Genomic DNA, 22246 nt, shown 5'->3' on the forward strand with positions numbered 1-22246 from the left:
TTTCGCATATACCTTCACACAATTCTTTTTCACATTCCACATTTGATCTTACAAATAAGATCTTACATTTATACCATAACCTAAGACCAATTTTAGTAGGTCGGCTCTACAAGATATTACAATAAAATCTTTGTACAATCAATATAATATCTGATGCAATAACTGATAAAACATGTCAGCTTAATGCATTTACAACAATAATAAATCATCTTCATAGTGTGCCATGCTGATCTAGAAAAGATAAACCTGCCGGTGTAACCCTAGACCAATTTGTCGGTAAAAGTAAATATGCAAATATGAATATACCAATGATTAATTCTTCAAAACAAAGTGTCCACATATTGTCTTTGACATTACCAAGTGTCTTCCACATAATTCCAAGTGTCGGTGATCATTATATCCTACCGGTGAACTATATACCAATAACTATGCAATAGTTACTTGCTTGTCGGTGAATGTTGCTGGATCTTTAGAGTGCTAGTGTTTTAGTAGGTGTTGACATCAATGACAAAACCATACCAAAATACCAACAATCTCCCCCTTTGGCATTGATGGCAACACAAGATGGAAAAACCATCAAAGTGCCAAAGCAGAAATGCCAAATACCAAAAACCAACAATCTCCTTTAAACAACAATCTCTCCCCCTGGGAACAACATGTGTTTATCTAAAGATTTTCAATACCAGTCTCTTAAAAGATAATGTATAATGTGTTTTTCCATAGATATCTCTCCCCCTTTGACATCAAGTGCCAAAGTTATAATAAAACCAAGTTCATATACAAAATACCAATCAATTCAATATACCAACTACTCCCCCTGAGAAGTAGCTTCCTCATCAAAGACCAGAGTAAAAGATTTGTCTTTCAATTCTGCCGGTTGATGATAATCATCAATTGTCTAAGTTTCTACCGGTGGTGGTATTACTCCAAGCTGATCTCTAAGATATTCAAAAGTCTCCTTACGAAAAGGTTTTGTGAAAATATCTGCAAGTTGTTCTTTAGTATTCACATAAACCAGTTTTATCTCCTTTTCTTCAACTTTTTCCCTTTGAAAATTCAGTTTGATAGAAACATGTTTTGTTTTAGAATGTAATACTGGATTCTTAGATATATCAATTGTTGCAGTGTTATCACAATATATAGTGATAGGTTCCTTGCATTTTACCCTTATGCCTTTCAACATTTGTTTAAGCCATAGTACATGTGTACAGTTAGTTGCTGCTACAACATATTCTGATTCTGCTGTTGATAAAGACACACAACTCTGTTTCTTACTCAACCAAGAAACTAATCTCCTTCCAAGAAAGAATTCTCCACTGGTGGTGCTTTTTCTATCATCCATATCTCCTACCCAATTTGCATCTATGTGTGCACATAGATCAAAATTTTCATCTCTAGGATACCATAATCCAAGATTTGCAGTACCTTGTAAGTACCAGAAAATCCTTTTTACTACTGATTCATGATTTTCCCTAGGAGTACTTTGAAATCTAGAAACAATACATACTGCATTCATAATAGCAGGTCTGGTTTGTGTCAAATACAGTAAATCTCCTATCATAGATTTGTATCTAGTTGGATTAATAGGTGTAGATTCATCCCTTTGAGATAATTTGTCATTTGTAGTCATAGGTGTGCTTACCCGTTTAGAGTTCTACATTCCAAATTTCTTTAGTAACTCTTTCAGGTACTTGGATTGACTCAAAAATATACCTTTATCAGTCTATGAAATTGATCTTCATTGACCCAAAAATGGTCAATGCTTGCGAGGTCATATTTTAACATTTGCGCATTGCCTCATTTTAGGTTTTTGTGTCGCATTAACATTTCTCCTATGTTACGCACTTGGTCTTTATCATTTGCGAACATCAAGTCATTCTTCTACATTCTTCATTTGTCTCGCTTTCGAATTTGGTCTTGTCGACAACACTATCCAATCATGATTTTGATCGATTTTATCCTATCGCATCAATGTGCGTGCTAATTTGTTATCATTTTGGACATCGTCAATCCTAATTAGGGTTTTGTCCTCTTATCAATTTGTCATCAATCTTTATCATTATCAATCTTGTCATTTGCGGTCAATTTGTCATTGATCGTGGTCATTTTCAATATTATTGTTTTGCAATCTATTTTGTCATCGATTCTTGTCTTCTTGTCAATCTTGTTATTTGGCGATCGATTTGTCTATCGATCATTGTCCTTCTCAATCATGTCAATTTGGATCAATTTGTCATTGCTCCTCGTCAATTGGTGCATTTTATCAATCAAATCATTTATCACATTGGCCATTTATCAGTCCAAAATCAAATCAAATCAAGTCAATTATCTTTCAAGACCTAATTCATCTTCCAAGGTTTCGTGATTTCATCGTTTAACCTTGTGTGTCATTTTCTTCCTTTAGGATTAATAAATTACTTATTTATCCTAAGTCTTCTCATTACAATTAAATGTTTATTTAATTGGCTAATTAATTCCTCCTATTTTTGTAAATTAATTAATGAATGAGAAATTATTAATTAATTTACCTATTTTTCATCAATTTTCTAATTTCCAAGTCATCATTTCCAACCTAATTTTCTAAATTCTCCTATATTCCTAAATGTCTATTTCTATTTCAAATTCTTGTCATAAATCTTTGCATAGCAATTTGTCATAAATTGTCATAAATCGTCATAAGTCCTTGCATAGCAATTTGTCATAGACATGTCATAATTTTGCTATTCTTGATTTGAATTTCCATTCGAATCTCATCATGCTAATCTTGTCTTTTTCTCCAATTTCTCTATAAATTGGATGATTTTCTTCAATCAAATCCCTGGATTCTTAATTAATAATTGGTAATCAGACTATCAAATTTCTAGTACTCTTGATCAATAATCAATATCCATCTTGCTTTCAATTGTGTGTGTGCACTTGTAGGTGAGATCCACAATCCAACCATTTGAAGAGGAAAGAAGAACAATGGAGTCGCATGGAAGAAGCATCTGAATTGTTATATGGTTTGCATGACATTTTCTTTTAAATGCTTTGTTTTTGTGCCTCTATTGAATGTGCTTTGGAATTAGGTTCATTTGCAATGAGTGCTCTCGTGATTGAGTTATCATGTCTTGTGTTTTGATTGATCTACTTGTTTTGATGATTCCTAATTTCTACGCTACATTAACTGGTGAACCCGACGTGAATACTAACCTTCTAACCATCTTACTATGTTTTGGAGTGCTTCTAAGTTGATTTGCAGGTCAAAAACTCAAAGACAGGGCCGTGCAGTGCATTCTGGACACTCCTGCGCCTGTGTGAAACATCTTGCGCCTGTGTTGAAACATTCTGCGCATGTGTTAGACATCCTGCGCTTGTGTCCTGACTTCTGCGCCTGTGTAAAGTCCAGAACAGAGGTGAAAAATGTAGTTTTTACTTGAAAATTTTTATATGTTTTAGTAAATTGCAATTTTGAGGGTCTTCGGTGCATTTGTGGACAAATATGGTGTGGGAAACATGATGAGAGATCATTGATGTTTTTGAAATTTGGTTCTAGATTATTTGAATACCTTTCCAACGCATCAAACGGTTTGTAATTCAGAGCTAGGATGAGAAAGTTATGCCTTCTCAAAGTGGACTGAAATTTTGATAGTTTTCATAAATCAAATCATCTATGCTTTGGATTTTGGGTACTAATTATTTGTGCAGGATCTTGGCATACGCATGACAAAGACTAAAAATCAAACTACTAACATGTGTTATGCAGATTCGATGGTCAAAGACAACAAATCAAACTTCTGACATGTGTTTTGCAGGTTGCCTTGGAGAAACAACCAAATTGTGTGTTTGAGTTTTTTAATTAGGCACTTAGTGATTTATAAATAGGTGGAAATGAACCTTTGTTTTCTTTGATTGTTAAGTATGACATTGGAGTAGGAGAGTATGCTCTCATCCTTCTTAGGGTGATCAGAAATCCAGATCTTCGGTACCATACTTGTGTTGTTGATTGTTTATCTCCATTAGAGGGCCTGCCTTCCCGACCACTTTGCTTTTGCAAGCAAGTGATAATCGTGAGAAGGGGATGACCCAAAGTGAGTACGGCTAGAATTCCTTGGCATTCTAACTCACTATAAAAAAATACCCGATGAGCGAAAGCTTTGAAGGAAGTGTTACGTGGGAATTGCAGTTACTTGGGAAGTGATGACCCTTGAACTCTTTCTCATATCAACATCTAAGTAGGGCCTCTTGGTCTAAATCGTGCTTGCGCGACTACATTTGTTTGGTATCTTGATGGGCTTAATGTCTCAATCATGCTTGCATGACATCAAGGAGTAATGCTTAACAGAAATCCTTACTACATACCTTGTTTTTAGAGGCCAAAAACCCTTCTAGTTGCTTGAGAAGGACAAGTTCGGATACTTGGAAGAGATACTAAGTTCGCCATGGGGAGATTCCATGGGGACTGATGCTTGGCTGCCCTGAGAAGTGAGTGCCGTGGAGGGGAGCCTATGGGGTCAAGAATCTATGTATTCTCCTTGAATCCCATAATGAGTCTACCTCTCAAGTACCTAATGTCTTTGCCTACCCTAAGGAATGTGGAAATGAGCATGATTGTCTTGAGTCTAAGTTATAACATCTTGTATTCTTTGATTGTCAAAAGTTGAATGTTATCCCATTTCAAAAGCAAAACACATTGATTCAAACAAGGCTAAACACAAGAGACATTCATCCAACAAAAGTTCAACAAAGTTCAAAACACATCTTCCAATATGATGATCAAACATTTTTTCAAAGTCTTGTCTCAACATTCATGTCACTTACATTTAGGTTCATCCTAGGTTTGCATTTTGCAAAATTCATTGTCAAGTACCAAGGTTAGGTTTCATCTAAGTCATACTCCTTTGCATATCAATAAGAGTCATCCACTTGCATGTGTCCTCTTGCATTAAAGTCATACCATTGTCATACGTTCATATTTGCATACCCTAAAGTCTTTTCATTAAGCTTGAGTCATTATCATATCATATTAGGGTCGCTTGCATATTAATTGTCTCTTTGCATATAGTGTCAAAACTAGGTCTTGTCATACTTGAGTAATCCAAATCTTTGATAAAACCCTAAGTCATTGTTAAGAAGTCTAGACCTTATCAAATCTTTTTGTCCTTTTGTCATCAATATCATTTCATCAAACCTAGCTTAGTATCCAAGCATATAGGGGAGACATTGTCAATTTGTCCTTTTGTCACTTGGTCCTTTTGTCCTTTGAGGTCTAGACATCATTTCAATTTCCTAAGGGTCTCTTTTTTAGATTTGCATTCCAAAAAGTTTGTCAAAATCTTCAAAAACAACCAAAAACATAGGTTGCATTTTCATCTATCTAGTTTACATTTAGTTGCATATCATATACTATCCTTGAAAAAATTCCAAAAAAAAAAAATATTGCATTTGCATAAGTGACATGTCTATTGAAACAAGGTTCCAAGCACCAATGATGCAACAAAGTTTAACATATCAACCGACAATGCAATCACAATTCTATCCAACCCAACAACAAGGCAATATCAATCAAACTTATCATGATGAAACAAGTCTCCAAATACAAAAACTAGAGGAGAAACTAGCTCAAGAACAAAAGATTTTCGAACAAAGAGTGAAAAACATTCAGAAAATTAGATCACAAATGTCTAAAGTGTTTCGAAAATTTCCAGGTCAAAATCCAAATATTGAGCCAATTGATGTAAGATCTCTTCTTGAACGATCAGACATACCAGCTCTCCTCTCGCAAATAGAGATGATGAAACAATTACAAAAAAGGAGACAACATCAATTTCAACATTATGTGCCTCCACAACAAGAACAAGGTGTTTACTATCAATCAGATTGTCAACCATCACAACCAATTGTTCAACATATGCAACCAACACAATCAATGGTCCAATTTCAACAATATGTCCAACCCACTATACAATGTCAACAAATGGTTCAACCAATGGTGGAATATCAACAAGTTCAATCAACATATCAATGTCAACAACCGCCATCAAACATTCAAAAACAAAGGTTGCAACATACACCAAGCCGAATTTTGAACATGTCAAACCAATCTGATCAACATCTAGTTCGAAATCAAAACATGACATCAAATCAAAAACAAGTTCAAATTCCAAGTCCAATCAGGTCAAAACCTAAAAAGAAAGGTGGCTTTATTGCAATGTTCTTAAAGAACCGACCAAGTGAATTCTTTGAGGAAGATAAAAATAATACAATTATGTCTAGCAATGCCTCATCTCCTCATAAACAAATTGACTCTCCAGTGGCATCTATCCCTACACCTTTAGAAGTTTCACAAGAACCTTCTATATTGTCCTCATCAAACAATACACCCAAGGATGCAATTATTCAAGAGCTATCCATAATTGATTGCCACGATAATCCAATTCATGATGCACATCCTTGTCATGTTTCAAAAATACAAGATCCAATGCCACCATCCACTTTATTGCCATTACCTATTTAGAGGACCCCATTCCAAGTCCCTCTTCCTCATGTTCAAGCATTGATTCCTTGCCAGAATCCATCACAAATTTTCAAAGTGCATTTCCTTCATGCCAAAACATTGATTCCTTGTCAGAATCCTCCATGCATATCCAAAGTCCAACCTCATGTCAAGAGGAGAATTTAGAGCATGAAGAAATGTGTCTTGAAACAGATCAAGATCAAGATCCCAAAACCTTATCATTCCATCCAATTGTTGACCAAGACCCCATGTTCCCAGACACTCATGACGATTCTCCTATTCTTGTCCATCCTATCCAAGGTCCTATTGACACTCCATTCCCCAAGCAAGATCAAGATATCCCAGTCCATCAAATCCCAAATGATTCCCTTCCCTTTCATGAACACAATATCCTTTCAAATCCCATTGACATTCCACTTTCTAAGAAAGATCAAGATATCCCTTCCATCCTTTCCGATGATCCCATTAAAAGTCAAGAGCAAAGCACCTTTAAAGAAGATTCCAATGATCTTCCTCCTTGTCAAGATCAAATTCTTCCTTCACATCCTCCACAAGATCCTTTTGTTCCTCCATCTCCTTGTCTTAATGCTCCATATCCACTCCAAGATCATATTTCTTGTGATGATCACATTATTTCTCCCATTCCATCTCTTGAAGAGCCTGTCATTGAACCATGTCTACTACACAATCCTAGTCCCCCTCATGATCCTAATCCCCCTCATGATTCTAACGTGTCAGTGCAAGATGTTCATGAACCCCTGACATTAAAAATGGGTTCTTCCACTTTGGTGCAATCCAATCCACTTCAAGATCTCATTATTTCTCTCATATCATGTCCACCTCATAATGGACTCGCATCTTCTTCCCAAAGAAAAGAGTGTCCTATTAGTCAAAATATTGATAAAGGTAAAGGAGTAGATCTCCATAAGCAAGAATCTCTCCATATCAAAGAATATACTAATGGTCATGGCTACAGAGCTCACACTCAAGGCGTTGGTATCCCTTCAAAGTCAAAATCCAAATGTCCACCTTCCCCATCATCGCTTCCATCCATTCTAGGTCCCTATATCCCTCCATCTCCTATGCAACATCAGCAAAGGCACACGTCTTGGAGAACCTTCCATCCATCCCACAAGCCTCCAAATCATTCCCATCCACATCGACATTCATTCTCTCTTCCAAGCAATTTGGATGCCAAGCATAAAAGTTATAAGTCTAGAAATCCACATGTATTCAAGGATCAACATGTCCAATATAATCGACATGTCAAAACAAAGAACAAATTGATCTATAAAGAAAAAGAAATATCCAAAAGGCCACAAAGGCCCACTGAGCAAAATAAAGCAAAGTCAAAATATATATGGGTTCCTAAATCCCTTGTGCAAGCAATGCACTCCAAGGAACCACAAAAGCATGAAAAATCAAAAACCATGTGGATCGCCAAGAAGCTCCTTGAAGCACAAAGAGAAACATCAAACTTGGCATCCAAAATTTCTATTCCTCCATCCAAACCTTCCAAGTCTATTTCTCCATCACCTCCTTCATCCGTTTTGGGCCCTTATGTCCCAAAATCCATAGCCTTTCCTTCATCAAAATCTCAATATCCAAAATACATTTTTCCTCCATCAGTCCATCACCCTCAAGGTGTGTGCCAATGTTGATCTTGCCTTCATTTCCATCCACTGAAGCTCAATTCTTCCAATACCCTATCCATTATCCAATGCATATTTTCCATCCTTCCATCCCTTTGATCCAATCTTTTGCATAAATCCTTGCCTTAGTTCCATCTCATTTTCCATGTCCTTATCCTACCAACGTCTTTGAGCATACTTTTAAAGGTCATGGTCCATTCTTTTCAAGGCTACTATCCAAATAAAAAGACGCTTGAGTCCTTCTTCCATCCCCTATCATGTGTCCATCTTCTCTTGAAAAAGTCAAAAAAGAAAAAAAAGTGAAAAAGAAAGACAAAAAAAAGAAAAAAAAATAAAGAAAAATAATTCGTCCACTGGTGAAAACCTGGCAAACAGGCGCCTTGAGAAAGTACCGTGATGAAAACCTGGCAAACAGGCGTCATGCGTAATCCATGAACTTCTTGCACACCACACTTGGGGGCAGGTTTCCTCCTTCATATCCTTTTGTCCTTCATTGTTCCATTATCCTATCGAATCCATGTCATTACCCTTCATATCCTATTGTCCCTCATGTCCATTTCCTCTTTCCACCTTTGATCTTGACAAGGATGACGATCATCATGAGCATCACACATCTTGTTTGCAACTTTTAGTCCATCATAGCTTTTGGTCATGTATCCATTTGCTTTCATCCATATTCCCTGTCTTATTGCGACTTTCTACCACTATCCCTTAGCCTACCCTGACCTTCAGTCCATGTCCCTTATCCATTCTTGGTCTTGCTTATCCTATCCATATCTTATCGCTATCCATACACTCTTTTTGTCCCTTGATCTTGATCTGACATAAGGATGCAAAATTTAAACATATTTTTCAAAAAACCTCTTGACATGTCCCTCATGCCATGTTCACTGCTTTACATTGTCATATCCAGTCTCTTGTCCTATCACGCCATAGCCCTTCGAAATTGCATCTGCATTGTCTCCATAATAAAAGGCCTTTGTCTTCCCTCTATCCACCATCATTTCAGCAAGCCTATTTATTCACCTATCATATTCCTTGCCTTGCTAGACACTAGGGGCAAAATCTTAAAAATTTAAAAATGTCTTGAAAAAAGATCTTAAAAATTTAAAAATGTCCTGAAAAAAGATCTTAAAAATTGAAAAATGTCCTGCAAAAAGTCTTAAAAATTGAATAATGTCCTGAAAAAACAATCATAAAAATTCAAAAATGTCCTGAAAAAACAATCATAAAAATTCAAAAATGTCCTGAAAAAAATCTTCCAAAAAAATTGAAAAATGTCCTGAAAAAAATCCTAAAAAAATCGAAAAATGTCCGAAAATAAAAATCCCTAAAAAGTCAAATAAAGTCCTGAAAAAATGAACACAAAAAAATTATAAAACTCACAAAAACACGCATTTTGCAATAAAGTATTCCCTTTATGCATCGACAGATCACTGAGCATTCCTCCAACGACTCGCAATCAAACACTGTGCTTTAATGAAATCATGCTTTAACCAGATAAACTTTTTCAATCAAAATCAAACATTCAAACTGATCAAAAATTGTCATATCAATCGAACATTAGCATCGATATCATTTATCCTTGTTCCTATTATCATGGGTCTTATACAGGGTGTGGTATACTCGAAACCAGACTGTGTCCTGTCTTAGACGGGGTACCGCATTTCCTGAAACCAGACAGCATGATCGTCCTATCAGCACTTTCAACTTTTGACAATGAAGATCAAGATGTTTGTCTGATTTGCTTGAATTTGTGCATCTTATATTTTTATTGATTTATCTTTGGCTTCGATCATGTTCCTATGTCGCTCGATGATGTCACTGAGTGATTTAGAGTGACCGGGATGGCTCATGATCCTTTTCTTTTTTGATTGTGATTGTCGTTTGTCTATGCTGTGTCTGTCTTACGCAAATCGGGTTGCATTTCAGCTCTGGCCTTCAATGCCATGATGCTACGCATCCATTTTGCTACATAAAAATAAAGGTTCTTACCTACAAAGTGCATTACTGAAAGCAAGTTTTCATCATCTCTAACTGTCTTCTATCTCATTTCTTACTAACACTTCTTCCGTCCGGTTGGATAGTTGGTTCGGTCTAGTGCTCTGATATCCACACATAAGCTGTATCCTGCATCCATTTGGTTAGTACATTTGCATTCCATCACATATTACATCAATCATTTTTCATTTCATAAATACATCAAAAAAATACATAAAAATGCATCCATACATGTTCATACACAAGTGCATAAGTCATAACATATTACATCCATCATATCGATGCATATCATATCACATATCATAATAATGTTGGAGTACAAAATCCGACTATCTGTCCTAAGTATGGCCCGCAGGCTGACTGCAAAATGTCAAATTGCATAATGTCCACTGTCTGTCATAAGGAGTACGTGCCTCTGTCACTGGGTGCTCCCTCTGTCCTCCTCATCCCTGCAATGTCCCGTAAGCTCTCAAAATTCATGAAATCCAAAACATGGGTTTTCGAGATACATACCGCTGCTCCTGCGTCCTCCGATCGTTTGAATGTGTGTACACGTTCTCCAAGGTGATCCGCCGTTGGAATGTTCACCATCTGTCTACAAGTGTCCTTGTCCAGAGCAACAAATTCTCCTCTTTGTCTAGTGCAAATGAGCCATTTTCAACCTCTTGGTCTCATTTATAGCTCTTTGTCATTGCATAGATGGACGTGCATCCTCTCCATCTTATGTTGGTCGCGGTCTTGTGCACCTTACATTGCTTGTCCTTCATGCATCCGATCTCCGATTGTCAGTCCGTTCGATTCTATCATTTTTATCGATCAATTGGCCTCTTTCCTGCATGTTTCCGGCCAATTCCTCGAGGGGGCATGCATATGTCATTATTATTGTCTAGGGCATTTTCGTTATTGTTCTTTGAAACAACGCTTAAAATCGCATTGTCTCAAAGAGGGGCAAAAATGTAGACACCCAAAAATGGTCAACGCTTGCGAGGTCACATTTTAACATTTGCGCATTGCCTCATTTTAGGTTTTTGCGTCGCATTAACATTTCTCCTATGTTACGCACTTGGTCTTTATCATTTGCGAACATCAAGTCATTCTTCTACATTCTTCATTTGTCTCGCTTTCAAATTTGGTCTTGTCGACAACACTATCCAATCATGATTTTGATCGATTTTATCCTATCGCATCAATGTGCGTGCTAATTTGTTATCATTTTGGACATCGTCAATCCTAATTAGGGTTTTGTCCTCTTATCAATTTGTCATCAATCTTGTCATTTGCAGTCAATTTGTCATTGATCGTGGTCATTTTCAATATTATTGTTTTGCAATCTATTTTGTCATCGATTCTTGTCCTCTTGTCAATCTTGTTATTTGGCGATCGATTTGTCTATCGATCATTGTCCTTCTCTATCGTGTCAATTTGGATCAATTTGTCATTGTTCCTCGTCAATTGGCGCATTTTATCAATCAAATCATTTATCACATTGGCCATTTATCAGTCCAAAATCAAATCAAATCGAGTCAATTATCTTTCAAGACCTAATTCGTCTTCCAAGGTTTCGTGATTTCATCGTTTAACCTTGTGTGTCATTTTCTTCCTTTAGGATTAATAAATTACTTATTTATCCTAAGTCTTCTCATTACAATTAAATGTTTATTTAATTGGCTAATTAATTCCTCCTATTTTTGTAAATTAATTAATGAATGAGAAATTATTAATTAATTTACCTATTTTTCATCAATTTTCTAATTTCCAAGTCATCATTTCCAACCTAATTTTCTAAATTCTCCTATATTCCTAAATGTCTATTTCTATTTCAAATTCTTGTCATAAATCTTTGCATAGCAATTTGTCATAAATTGTCATAAATCGTCATAAGTCCTTGCATAGCAATTTGTCATAGACATGTCATAATTTTGCTATTCTTGATTTGAATTTCCATTCGAATCTCATCATGCTAATCTTGTCTTTTTCTCCAATTTCTCTATAAATTGGATGATTTTCTTCAATCAAATCCCTGGATTCTTAATTAATAATTGGTAATCAGACTATCAAATTTCTAGTACTCTTGATCAATAATCAATATCCATCTTGCTTTCAATTGTGTGTGTGCACTTGTAGGTGAGATCCACAATCCAACCATTTGAAGAGGAAAGAAGAACAATGGAGCCGCATGGAAGAAGCATCCGAATTGTTATATGGTTTGCATGACATTTTCTTTTAAATGCTTTGTTTTTGTGCCTCTATTGAATGTGCTTTGGAATTAGGTTCATTTGCAATGAGTTCTCTCATGATTGAGTTATCATGTCTTGTGTTTTGATTGATCTACTTGTTTTGATGATTCCTAATTTCTACGCTACAGTAGTCATAGGTGTGCTTACCCGTTTAGAGTTCTACATTCCAAATTTCTTTAGTAACTCTTTCAGGTACTTGGATTGACTCAAAAATATACCTTTATCAGTCTATGAAATTTGCAATCCTAAAAAGAATTTTATTTCTCCAATCATAGACATTTCAAATTCTTGCTGAATTTTAATAGAAAATTCTTTACATAATCCATCTTCTCCTCCAAAAATTATATCATCAACGAATACTTCTATAATCAAGATGTTATCATTAGTTATTTTCTTAACCTGCAAACCATATCATTGTCATCTGTTAAAGAAAATCCATCAGGTTGTTCAATATAGACTTCCTCTTTAAGATCTTCATTCAAGAATGCACATTTAATATCCATTTGATAAACTTTGTAGTTCTTGTGAACTGCAAAAGCTAAGAATAATCTGACTACCTCAATTCTAGCTCCTAGTGCAAAGGTTTCATTGTAATCAACTCCTTCTTTCTGAGAATATCCCTTACACACTAGTCTTGCTTTATTTCTGAAAACCTTACCATCTTCATTAAGTTTGTTTCTAAATACCCATTTAGTTCCAATTACATTTTTATCTTTAGACCGGGGAACTAATGTCCAAGTATTATTTTTCTCAATTTGTCCTAATTCTTCTTCCATAGCTTTAATCCAAAATTTGTCTTCACATGCCTCATTAATAGATGATGGTTCAATTTGAGAAATAAGACATACCTCTTCATTTGCCAATCTTCCTCTTGTCATAACTCCTTTGAATTTATTTCCAATTATCTAATCTTTAGAATGATTCAATCTTACATATCAGGGTGTCTTAGATTGCTATTGTTCTTCAATTACTATGGAATCCTCTGATGGTACTGGGGTAAATGGATCTTCATTCTGTATCGGTGTATTTGGTGTAGGTTCATTTGTCACAATTTCTATTGCCGGTTCAGAGTCTATATACCTTGAAGTTCCTCTGAATTGTTCATCAATCTTTACATTTGTACTCTCAACAATGTTTTGCAATCTCTTGTTAAAACATCTATATGCCTTGCTCTTAGATGAATAACCAAGAAATATTCCTTCATCACTTGTAGGATCAAATTTGCCAATATACTCATCTCTTCTAATATAGCATTTACTTCCAAAAATTCTAAAATACTTAAGAGTAGGAGTATTACCAAACCATAGTTCATGAGGGGTCTTACCAGTTTCACCTTTGATGTGAACTTTGTTGAATGTATAGACGATAGTGTTAACTGCTTCTCTCCAGTACACATGTGGTAGATTTGCTTCTCATAACATGCTTCTTGCTGCATCCAAGATATTTCTATTTTTCCTTTCAACAACTCCATTCTGTTGTGGTGTCCGAGGTATTGATAACTGTCTTCTGATTCCATTCACTTCATAGAATGTATTAAAGTCCTTAGATGTAAATTCTCCTCCTTGATCTGATCTTAAACATTTGATTTTCTTACCGGTTTCATTTTCAACCATTGCTTTGAACAGTTTGAACTTTCCAAGTGCTTCTGATTTCTCTCTGAGAAAAGTAACCCTACACATTCTAGAATAATCATCAATAATTAGCATGAAATATATATCACCTTGTAAGCTTTTAGTTCTAGCTGGACCACATAAATCAGTGTGAATTAAATCAAGAGCATTATTGGATTTTTCTAGAATACTTTTGAAACTAGCTCTAACTTGTTTTCCAAATTGACATTCCTTACAAATTGTATTCTGAGGTTTCACAATTTTAGGTAGATCTCTAACTGCCTTAGAAGTACTGATCTTCACAATGCAATCAAATTTTACATGACAGAGTCTCTTATGCCATAGCCAACTTTCATTTATATGTGCAATCAAGCATGCCTTTTCACTGTTATTCAAATGAAAGATATTACCTCTAGTCTGATTACCGGTTGCAATTTCCAAACTAGTTCTATTCATGATTTTGCATTTTACATTCTTAAATTGTAATTGAAATCCTTTCTCAACCAATTGACCAACACTTAAAATATTATGCTTTAATCCTTCAACATAGTAGATATTGCCAGTGTTATGCTTACCATCAAGAGATATTGTACCCTTACCTTTGATTGAACAGGCTTTGTCATCTCCAAATCTTACTAAACCTCTATTATATTCTTGAAAGTTCAAGAATTTACCTTTGTCTCCTGTCATATGATGTGAGCATCTTGAGTCAATGATCCATTCATCCTTTACTTCAACTTTAGCTACTAGGGCTTGTTCTACCGATTGAGCAGTAGGTGCCGATTGATCTTCTGTTATAGCAACAAAAACCCATCCATTGTTTGTTGGATCCTCATTAGAATCATCAATCACACCTTCATCAACAATGTAACAAGATTTGTCTTTGTTCTTCTTAAATCTGTATCTCTGATATTTAGGATTAGACTTGTATGTTCTTCTAGCTTCTTCTCTTAGTCTAGCATGTCTATCAGGGCATCTCGAAGCCATATGACCAATCTTATTGTATTTAAAACATTTAAAGGGCACTTTACCTTCATACTTACTTCCAATTGGACCTTTTGGCATTTTCCTTACAAATAGTGCTTCAAGTTCTTCAAGCTCTTCATTCTCCTTCCTAATTTCTTCAAGTTCTCTTGCATAAAAGGATTTCCAATCTGATTTGTCAAATGATGGAGTAGATGATGTTGATGCTTTAAAGGCCAAATCTGTCTTTATATTAGCAACAGGACCAAATTCCTCAATTTCAAAAGCTAAAAGTTTTCCAATCAATGTATCCCTAGTTACTGATGTATTGGGCATTGTTCTCAACTCATTTATAGCAGTAACCTTCATTTTATATGTCAGTGGCAATCCTCTTAAGATTTTTGAAACAATTTCATCCTCACTCAAGGTTCCTCCACAACATTTAATACCCAAAACAATTTCATTTACTCTTTCCATAAAGGCAGAAATCCTTTATCTTCTTCCATTTTCAGATGTTCATACCTGACTCGAAAGCTTTCAAGTTTTGCAATCTTGACTGTGGAATCTCCTTCATTCAGTGTTTCCAAATGATCCCAAATAGCTTTAGCAATAGACCTATCTGATAATGCGCTTAAAAGTGCTTCTCTTGCTTTGCAATCATTCTCCTCATCTTTAGCTAAGGTAGTTGGAGCAGTCTGACCAGCTACAATAGCAGTATAACCATTCTTTGTAACTTCCCATATGTCTTTACCAATGCAATTCAGATGTGTCTCCATCCTGATCTTCCATATCCCATAGTTGGTTCCATCAAGTTTAGGACTGTCCTTCCTGAAATAATTAGTAGACATTGGATCTCCTCAAGTTGTTAAACTTTTGCAAAAAGAGAACTAAGCTCTGATACCAATTGTTAGGTCTTGGAGACAACTGGGAGGGGGGGGGGGGGCGAGGGGGGGGTGAAATAGTTGTCTAATAAATTCAAACCAAAAACCACTTAACCAACTTAATGCTTAATACTGGTAAACCAGTTAAGTATGCTGGTAGACAGTGTTAACAGTAAATTGCTATACAGGTAAAGATTAATGCATGAAACATAAATACAAAGTCATCCACAACACATAACACCAATATTTGTATGTGGAAACCCTATAAGTGGAAAAACCACAGTGGGAAATCTTACCCACAATCAGATGATACTACTATAGATAGTAAGTGTACATAAATGGGATCTGCACATACAGAAAGGCCAACAGCCTAGATCTCACTGCTCAATCATAAAATGGGAGTCACACTGACTACAGTTGGATGGTTAAATCCAATAAGAATGTACTACAAAAAATAGCATCTTCATATGCTAGATTCAGTACTGGTGTAATGCTGATATGCTTTCACAAAAACCTAGCTTCACCTTCAAATGATGTCTTCATGTATAGCTCTGCTTAATCTTGCATATACCTTCACACAATTCTTTTTCGCATTCCACATTTGATCTTACAAATAAGATCTTACATTTATACCATAACCTAAGACCAATTTTGGTAGGTCGGCTCTACAAGATATTACAATAAAATCTTTTTACAATCAATATAATATCTGATGCAATAACTGATAAAACATGTTGGCTTAATGCATTTACAAAAATAATAAATCATCTTCATAGCATGCCATGCTGATCTGGAAAAGATAAACCTGCCGGTGTAACCTTAGACCTATTTGTCGGTAAAAGCAAATATGCAAATATGAATATACCAATGATTAATTCTTCAAAACAAAGTGTCCACATGATGTCTTCAACATTACTAGGTGTCTTCCACATAATTCCAAGTGCCAGTGATCATTATATCCTGTCGATGAATTATATACCAGTAACTGTGCAATAGTTACTTGCTTGCCGGTGAATGTTGTTGGATCTCCAAAGTGCTAGTGTTTTAGTAGGTGTTGACATCAATGACAAAACCATACCAAAATACCAATAGATCCCACTCTAAACAAAAGACTCAAAGCTAGATGGCATACTCCCCCACATGGTTGGCTCAAAGTCAACTTCGACGGTGTTGCAAAAGGCAATCCTAGTCCTGTGGGATGTGGTGCAATCCTTAGAGATGAAAATGGTAATTGTAAGGAAATGATTGTTGTTCCTATAGGGAGTCAAACTAACCACAAGGCAGAAGCAATGGCTACACTCCAAGGTATTCTCCTGGCCAAAAGATGGAATTATCCCTATCTATGGATAGAAGGGGATTCTAATAACATCATCAAATGCCTAAAGGGAACCTCTAAGCCTTCAATAATAAATGCTGATAGAGATCTCATCAACACTTTTGAGAAATGCTTCATATCTCATATCTATCATGAAGCTAATGGTTTTGCTGACTAGGCAACCAACGTGATGACCATTCAAGATAAAATGATCACATGGAAGGGTGAAGAGCACATCCCCAATGACGTTAGATAAATCATTTTTAAGGATCGATACAATAGTACCCCAAAGATCATAAATGGACAAAGTAATGATGAAGCGAATTAATAGGAGTGCTATGAGTAATTATAATAATGTCAGTACCATTTGTTGCAAGACTTACGCTATCACTTCCCATGCTTTCTGGGTATATTTGGTAGTTATGAGAAATCTCTTGCCTAAAGCTCTCTACAATTCCTGACCTGTTTCTCTGAATAGTGAAAAAATGCGAGGAAATCGACGCTGCTATGAACCCAATAACTGCAAGGAGTGGAAGCAAAAGGAGGTTGTCTGGAACATTTTGTAGAAGGGTGGGTTTTCAAATTTTATGGAGAGGCTCCATGGGCGTGACACCACAGTTACTAATTTCTTCTATAAAAACTGGAGAAAGGGCACTCTGAAGATGGGAGATCAATCAATCTCCATAGATGAAGACCTCATTGCTCAGGTTACGGATCTCCATAGGGAAGGAAGAAATTACTACAAAGATAGGAAATTGAGTAAGGAGGCCATTGAAAGATATCCTGAAATGACAAAGGAGAAAAAATGTCTGGTTAAGCTAAGTAAAAATTACTAGCCTCCTAGGGCTTTTGTTAAACCATGGAGGGAGGTCTTATTTTCTATAATGCACTATGTAACTTTGGATGGTAGATTCACAAAAGTGTATGGCTACCATTTTGTTTTGCTGAAACATTTTAGGTATGATGAAAAAGTTAATATCCCATATTTTCTATTGTGCTCTATGAATGCTACCATTAAGGCCCATAAAGAGAACCCTAAGAGTGATGCAACAATGCATCAAGGTCTCATGGTATTAATTTATGACCACCTCAAATCCAACCAAACTACCTGTTCTCAGCCTTCTATCTCTGAGTCTCAGGAGGAAGGGTTGGATTCTATTTTTTCCTTGGGTGAGGAGTCAGATAGTGGTTCGATGAGTGAGTTCGAAGAGAGTCTGGATGACCCTGAAGTGGAAACTGGTAACAAAAGAAAACATGTGAGAACCAAGCCTTCCTCCTTGAAGGGTAAGAATAAATCTAAAGATAAAGTTCTCCAAATTAGCTCCTCGGAGGAGGAAGAGGTCTCTGAGGATTTTTAGAAGGAACTGCAGTCTCCTCAGAAAAAGAAAAACAAAATTTCTATTCAGACAAGGAACAAACAGAAGAAACAAGATGTCAATATTATGTTGCTTAAGGAATAGGTGCAGAGAAAGAACCCAAACTTCAACCAGAATTTGGAGGAGGAGACCACTGCGAAAGGTTCTGAACGGAGAATCATAAAAGTTGACAAAATCACTGTTGGAGACACCTCCAATAAGGAAAAAGACAACTTTGGTGAGAAATCACCCTCCTCATATCCTCCTCCTGAGGGTTTGAAAGGATTTGTGGACACCATTGATTGGCTAATTTCTAGTTACAAGAAAGTTGTGGAGGATATTAAGAAGCTCAATCACAAAGTCCAAATCCTGGAGACTATCATTTTTGGCAGAGGCAAGTCAATGGTAGAACAGGTTGAGAATTTGACTAAAATAGTTGCCAGAGCCGAAGAGATCAAAGACTCCTTTAACCCTAGGTTTGAGAAAATTGAGAAAGACCCGACTGAGAGGAAAAATAATGAGATTGGTATGGATCAAAGAATGGAGGAAACTGATAAAAAAGTCAATAAAATTGAAGAAAGCCTTAAAAGCATTGCAGAACAAAGCTTAAATATTCTGAAGGCTTCAGCTGGCAACACAAAAATCCTCATCAGCAAAATGGAAGAGGAGAAGGAGTCCCTAGAGATTGAACCTAACATGGATAGCATGGGAGAAGTGCAAGGACCTAGAACAAGGACCAGAGGTAAAAAGAAGGAGAAAAATCCAAACAAGGACATGGAAGAATTCAAAGTTGTTGTGGCAAACTATGATCAGCTAGTGAATAAGGCGAAGGAGCTCCTTAAGTCTTTTTAGTTGTGTTGCGTTTTCTCTGGTTTTTTCTACTTGTTGTTCCTTTCTTTTGTTGTCCTTTCAGTTGACTGGTTTTTGCCATTCGTTTTGTAAGTTTTTCCTAGCAGATCTGGATGTTCATTGATGAACTATTTTATGCTCCTATGTTAAAGGTTCCGGGTCTTTAAAACCTGTTTTTCTTATTAATCAGAACAATTAGGTCGGTAGCATAAAACCTAAACCCTAAACATTTTAGGTTTACAAATACAAGCGGTCCAATCCTGACCATTAAAACTATTACATAGAATGAAATGATCTAAAATGGATCTCAAGACATTCTGCATCATCCAATCTTCACTCCATTTGGAAAATGGTATTCCATCACTTGCTCTTCATACATCGCGCATTCTCGAGATAGGCATTCAATGCATTTGATCTTCACCGCAAGATCCTCAAGGAAATTCTTCACGTTCACATAGGTGATGTGGTATCTCGATCCTTATCCTTATCATTCACAAAACACCATCTGTTGCAACGCATAAGCCAAACCGGAAACCCTAGAACTAAGCACAAATTACCAGCTGGTAGTCATACTTAGTGAACCTAACTATAAACCTCGACACTGGTTTACTCCATCTCGGTTGACCATGACCACTTCCAATCTTCATACTGGTGCATACCAGTTCACCTGCTTGAGCATATATTGACATCAATGACAACATACATTGTCATCTCTTCATCATATGCCAACAATCTCCCCCTTTGGCATTGATGTCAATACTCAGTGTATCATTGCTCAGTATCTTCACCATGTTTAATAACATATACCAGTTGTCATATACTGGTTCAAAGATCACAACCACCACCATCTGGACTGGTCAGTGTGCACTCTGCCATATGTCTTCATCATCAGATATCTCCTCTCCAAAAAATATATCTTCTCCCCCTTTGATAGCAATGCCAAAGTGGAGGCACAAGCTTCCAATCTCCACTATGCTTCTCCCCCTATGGAGTAGAATCATTCAACACATCAATCCTATAAGATCTGACATGGTAGTACCTGACTGATGTGGAGCACACAACTTTAGTTTACTTCATGAAGGGGCAAAACCCCTAATTCACCTCTCAAATAGGTAAATGTAGTCTTTGGTAAGGGCTTAGTGAATATGTCTACTAGCTTCTCCTTACTGGAAACATGTTCTAATACAACCTCTTTATTTTGAACCTTTTCTTTCAAGAAATGATACTTGAGCTCAATGTGCTTAGTCCTAACATGCAATACCAGATTTTTGGAAATATTTATTGCACTAGTATTATCATAGAAAATACTCACCGATTCAGATATAGGCACTTTGAAGCCATTCAGTACATGATTCATCTAGATTGCCTTAGTGCAGTTCATAAATGCTGCCACATACTCTACTTCAGTTGTAGACTAGGAAATACAACTCTGCTTCTTGCTCATCCATGAGGCTATTCTTCCACCAAGGAAGAACGCTCCACCAGTTGTGCTCTTCCAGTCGTCCACATTACCTGCCCAATCTACACCTGTAAACTCTTTGAGATCAAAGTTGCCATTGTATGGATACCACAATCCATAATCAACTATCCCTTTCAGGTATCTAAGAATCCTCTTTACCGCTACCAAGTGGGATTCTCTTGGACTCTTCTAAAAATGGGCCACTATGCCCACTACATGAGAAATATCTAGTATGTTGTGCACCACATAGTGCAGCTTACCAATCATTGACCAGTACTCCTTCTCATTCACCAATGTTGTATCATTCTCCTTTGTCAGTTTGCAGCCGGTCACCATCGGTGTTCCAACCGGTTTGCTCTCCTCCATGCCAAAGGTCTTTAATACCTCTTTGATATACTTGGACTGGGTAATAAAGATACCCTCCTTCATCTACTAAATCTATAGACCAATGAAGAAATTTATCCCTCCAATCAGAGACATCTCAAAATCTTTCTTCATTTCATTTGTGAATGCATGGCTCATTTCATCACCTCCTACAAAGATTATGTCATCTACAAATACTTCATAGATCAAAATCTGATCACCTTTAGATTTCAGGTAGATGTTGGTGTCCTCAATTGTTCTCTGAAATCCTATCTTCACAAGATGAGAGTGTAACCATTCATAACATGCCCTTGGTGCTTGCTTCAATCCATATAGGGCCTTGTGTAATCTACACACCATGTTATTATCTTCTGACAAAGTAAACCCATCTGGTTACTCAATATACACTTCTTCTTCTAGGATTCCATTCAAGAATGCAGACTTCACATCCATCTGGTATACCTTGAATCCCTTGAATGCTGCAAATGTAAGTAGAATTTGAACACCTTCCAGTCTAGCCACTAGGACCAAGGTTTCTCCATAGTCTTATCCCTCTTTCTGAGCATATCGCTTGCATACAAGTCTTGCCTTGTTCCTTATCACTATGCCTTCTTCATTCAACTTATTCCTAAAGACCCATTTGGTACCTATCACATTCTTGTATTTTGTTTTGGGTATCAAGGACCATGTTGCATTCTTTTCTATCTAGTCCAGCTCCTCTTCAATTGCCTTTATCTAGTCTTCATCGATAAGTGCCTCTCTAGTGGTCTTAGGCTCAAATTTTGAAATCATGCAAGATTTTTCTTTCACCTTTCTCCTTGTGAGTATCCCTGCATCTTTATCTCCTATGATTTGCTTCGGATCATGATGTAGTTTCACATACCTAGGAATGACCCTAGCTGGTTCTACTTGTTTTTCCTCTTCTTCTTCCACTCCATCTTCTGCTTCACCTACTGCACCTTCTACCACTATAGGAACACTGAGGTCTTTTTGGTCTTTGCAACTTGTTTCCTTCTTAACCGGTTCCCAAAAGGCTACACCTGGTTCATCTTCTGCTTTCTTGCT

This window comes from Cryptomeria japonica, chromosome 2, assembly GCF_030272615.1.
Source record: "Cryptomeria japonica chromosome 2, Sugi_1.0, whole genome shotgun sequence".
NCBI lineage: Eukaryota > Viridiplantae > Streptophyta > Pinopsida > Cupressales > Cupressaceae > Cryptomeria > Cryptomeria japonica.